Raw genomic sequence first — 5000 nt, forward strand, 5'->3', positions numbered from 1 at the left:
CCCTTTCCTCTCACCCCTCTGTCTGTCTCTCTCTCTGTCTCTCTCTCTATCTATCTATCTATTCCACCACTATCTCCATCCCCACTCTCTCCACCATTGATCTTCACGATCAGGCGAACCCTTCGTCATGTGTTTTCTGCACTGAATGAACCTTGCGTCATAGACGTCAGGTTTTTTTGTTTTTGTTTTTTGTTGTGTTTTTTTCCCAGGAGTCGACCTGCTAGCACGGACGATGGAAGAAGCTGGCCCAGACGGTAAACACTGGACGTGGATGGATGCTCCCGCTCGTTGGATGCTTAACTCTCTCCATAAGAACGGCGAAAGAGATGACGTTAACAGCGTTTCACCCCAATTACCATCATCAAAATATTGGAAGCGGAAGGCTCTTATACTGAAGAGGTGAATGTTGACAAAGAATACCACAGTTCTGACGACGGAAGCTAAAGGTTGGGTCATTCAGACACCCACTGGACATCCGAGGGGTCTGTGTAGAGGAGAAGAGAGGACTGGCCGTACTGAGTGAGTTAAAGAGAATGGTGCAGCTACACACATCGTGTCAAGTGTCTGTCCTCCGCCAGTTTGCTTGCTGCTTGTCACCTCCATATTGTCTGTTGACAAGTCTGAGGTCTCTCTCTCTCTCTCTGAGAGCTCTCTGTCTGTCTGTCTGTCTGTCTCTCTCTCTCAAAGCTCTCTCTCTGTCTGTCTCTGTCTTTTTTTTCTTGTTTTTTTTTTCTTAGTATTTTCCTTGAAGTGATACTATGTACATATATAATTAGGGTGTCAGTGTTACCAATCTTTGTTTGACTGCAATGTTTAAAATTTACATTATAAAGATTATTGTAATCTGTTGATGTGAAAATGTTACCCCCTCGTCAAAAGACCTTTGCAGGCAATGACAATAAAACATTTCAAGTTTCAAGTTTTGTCTCTGTCTCTCTATCTGTCTCTGTCTCTGTCTCTATCTCTCTCTCTCTCTCTCACACACACACAGATAATATGGAAAATATGGAATTTATCACTATATTTACATAAAGCCGTGCAGCTGCTGTTAGTTAGTAATATAATCATAAAGATTATTCTTTGATGAGATGTTTTCTTTTGTCTTTGATTATGACTGTAACATATTTGTTCAGGACCCTTCAGAATGGGCCGATGGTCTTCTGAATAAATATAATTTCATTTCTTTTATTTGTCTATGTCTGTCTCTCTCTCTCTCTGTCTCTCAGATCTCTGTCTGTCTGTCTGTCTCTCTCTCTCTCAGAGCTGTCTCTCAGAGCTCTGTCTGTCTGTCTGTCTGTCTGTCTCTCTCTCTCAGAGCTGTGTTTCTTTTTGTCTCTCTGTCTCTGTCCGTCTGTCTGTCTCTGTCTCTGTCTGTCTCTGTTTGTCTGTCTGTCTGTCTCTCTCTCAGAGCTGTTTCTTTTTGTCTCTCTGTCTCTGTCCGTCTGTCTCTGTTTGTCTGTCTGTCTGTCTGTCTGTCTCTCTCTCAGAGCTGTGTTTCTCTTTGTCTCTCTGTCTCTGTCCGTCTGTCTCTCCCTCTCTCTCAGAGCTGTGTTTCTCTTTGTCTCCGTCTGTTTGTCTGTCTGTCTCTGTCTGTCTGTCTCTGCTCTCTCTCTCTGTCTCTCTCCAATGTTTGCCGCCAGTTCATCCTGGAACCCCCCCCCCCCCCCCAACCCCCCGCTCCCGCCTCTCTCCTCCTCCTCTCTTTCCTCTCTTTCTCTGACCGTCAGGTGTGTGCCCGATTCACATCTTGGTGTGCTGCTTCCACTCTAATTGGCAACTCGTGTTCACTGCAAGGCTCTTCAAGTCGACGATCCCACAGCCATTGTGTCTTCTTCTTCACCTTTGTTTTTTTTTTTCCTTTGGTGACTAACCTCTCCGACTCTGTCTGTTTCTCTCTGTCTCTGTCTATCTCTGTCTGTATCTGTCTTTCTGTCCCCGTCTCTGTGTCTCTCCGCCTCTGTTTCTCTCTTTCTGTGTCTCTGTCTCTGTCCCTCTGTCTCTCTGTCCACGTTTCTGTGTCTCTCTGTCCACGTTTCTGTGTCTCTCTGTCCACGTTTCTGTGTCTCTCTGTCCACGTTTCTGTGTCTCTCTTCCTCTGTTTCTCTTTCTCTGTCTCTCTATTTCTCTGTCTCTGTCTCTCTATTTCTCTGTCTCTCTCTCAGGGCTCTCTCTCTTTATCAGATCTGTCTGTCTGTCTGTGTCTGTCTGTCTCTCTCTTTCAGAGCTCTCGAGCTCTGTCTGTCTCTGCCTCTCTCTCAGAGCTGTGTTTCTCTTCAGAATGGGCCGATGGTCTTCTGAATAAATATAATATCATTTCATATCTCTCTCTCTCTCTCTCTCACACACACACACACACACACACACACACACACACACACACACACACACACACACACACACACACACACACTAACACAGACACACACACTCACTCTCTCTCTCTCTGTTTTGCACCATGTTGTTGTGATTAATACCTACTATGTCACTAGAGCTTTTCAGCTAATGACATTAAACATGTCCGTGTTAAGTGTATGTTCTCTCTTTCTCTGTCTCTGTCTCTCTCTCTCCATGTGCTTCTCTTGTAACATTTTCAACATAGATATAATGATTTTTCTTTTGACTAAGCGCACATGTACCGTATATGAACTTAAATGAGCAATTATGGGCACAATTCGCATTCATTATTCATTCATTCTCTCTCTCTCTCTCTCTCTCTCTCTCTTTACTTAAACACACACACACACACACACACACACACACACACACACACACACATATATATATATATATATGTGTGTGTGTGTGTGTGTGTGTGTGTGTGTGTGTGTGTGTGTGATATATATATATATATATATATATATATATATTTATATATATATATATGCGTGTGTGTGTGTGTGTGTGTGTGTGTGTGTGTGTGTGTGTGTGCACAAAGAAAAGTTATTACTGTACAAATTGTGCAAACCTAACGCTCTCTGTCCACTGAAACGTAAGGAGAGGACTGTATGTGGTCCCATATAATAACATTCGTTAGCTCCTGAAGAAATGTCCCCCTTGTCGCTTGAAACTTGAAGAATGTCCACTGACTAATCACTTCTTAACATCACTGGGTGAAAACTACAGGCCAGGTAGACCCAACACTGTGTCATTCTCTTCACCCCTCCCCCCCCCCACCCACCCCACCTCAAAACTCCCTCAACACACACACATATTTTCCTTATTCTCTCATGTTTTGGTTCTGTGTGTGAGGCACGGCTGCACTTTCCTTTTATCCGCGCGGGAAACTAAAACAGCAGTCAGCCGACCTTTTTGGGAAAGCAGGAGTGAGACCAAAATGTCACGTGGTTGGAGGGAGGGTAGGGTGGGGGTCACTCACTCATTCCCTCGACCGCTGGGGTCGTTGGGGGGACATGAGGAAGATGTCATAGCTCGCCACGCCGTTCTGTTGGCAGCTGTCGTGAGGAGATCTGGCATCGTCATATTGGTCCATTCCTTGACGTTGTCGGACCAGCTCTTTCTCTGCCGCCCCTGTCTGCGCCCTCCCTCTACAGTCCCTTGCAGGATGGTTTTGGAGAGGGTGTTATGTTGTATGACGTAACCAAACCATGCCATCTTCCGTCGTTTGACAGTCGCCAGCAGTGGTTCTTGGCCCTTGCTGACCAGGTTCCGCACTTAGTCATTGGTCTTGTGCTCCTTGTAGGAGATGTGTAGTAGTGGGGGGGGGGGGGGGGGGGATAATACGCTTTCTTGCGGCCATGTTTTTTTGTTTTTTTGTTTTTTTTGTTGTTGTTGTTTTTCTATTGTGCTTAAATGATCTTCACCTTCTGCCCTTTTGAAAGGAACGTATCTAGCGGGCGAAGATTTAATCGGGGGGGGGGGGGGCATTCTGGTATTTATAACTACGTGGGGACAAGTTCAGCGGTACACTTTGTATCGGGTTACAAAAAGTGCCACAATGTATGTAATCATGGGGAAATATCTGATATTGGTATCGGCGAAAAATTTTATATATTTAGAATAAGTTTTGTTTCAAAGAAATGTTTAGTTTAATTCAGTATTGTATCGTTTTGCATTGTATCGTCCTGTACAGCGTTATATTGTATTGTGTATTGCATTGTGTTCTATTGTACTGATTGTACTGTATTAGTGGGGGCATTAGTTGTTGTTTGTTTGGGGTTTTTTGGGTTTTTTGGAGAGTTTTTTTTTTTGTTGTTGTTGTTGTTCTTTTTGGTCACAACATTTTTATCTGTGTGAAGTTCGGGCTACTGATGAATTTCACTGTTTGTGTGTATGTGGGTTTTTTTTTTTTATTTCTTTGAAAGCCTCACCACAAGTGTTTATCTAAAATTTATAGAAATCACCAAAACTCATTTAAATTCCACTTGTTGTTTCCAGAAAAAAAAAGAATTGTTAAAGCTTAAATCATTTCTTTCTTCTATTTGTAGTACTCTTGGGTAAAGTCATGTCAATTGATATTGATAAGAATGCTGTAAACGGCTGAAGAAACATTACGTATGAATGTGTGTTTGCATGTTTGCGTGAATGGGTTTTTTTTTTTTATTAGTTTTTTGTTCCTTCAAATGACATCATTCTTTTCGTTTGTTTGTACGATAATCATCTGCCAAAAAAAAAAAAAAAAAAAAAAAAAGTATGTATATTATGTTTCAATGCCCCCAGTGCGCACATTGAGTAAACTGTTTTTGCCTTGCCTTGCTGCTATCCCAGGGATAAGGGCTTCACCAAAGTGAAGGATCGTCCAGGATCTCCATTACTTTTTCTTTTCCTTTTTTTTTTTCTCCTTTTCTGTTTGCTGGTGTATTTGTTTTACTATTAAACTGGCTTTATTTATTATTATATTTTTTTTGTTTGTTAAGATTGTACCAGGGGCAATACTTTGGTTGCCGTGGACTCTTTTACGCGCGGATAAAAAAAAAAAAAAACCTGCTGAAAAGACCCCAGGGACCTCAGTCAACCGTTTCATCTGAAGTACTAGCACCCGG

This window comes from Babylonia areolata, chromosome 4, assembly GCF_041734735.1.
Source record: "Babylonia areolata isolate BAREFJ2019XMU chromosome 4, ASM4173473v1, whole genome shotgun sequence".
Lineage (NCBI taxonomy): Eukaryota > Metazoa > Mollusca > Gastropoda > Neogastropoda > Buccinidae > Babylonia > Babylonia areolata.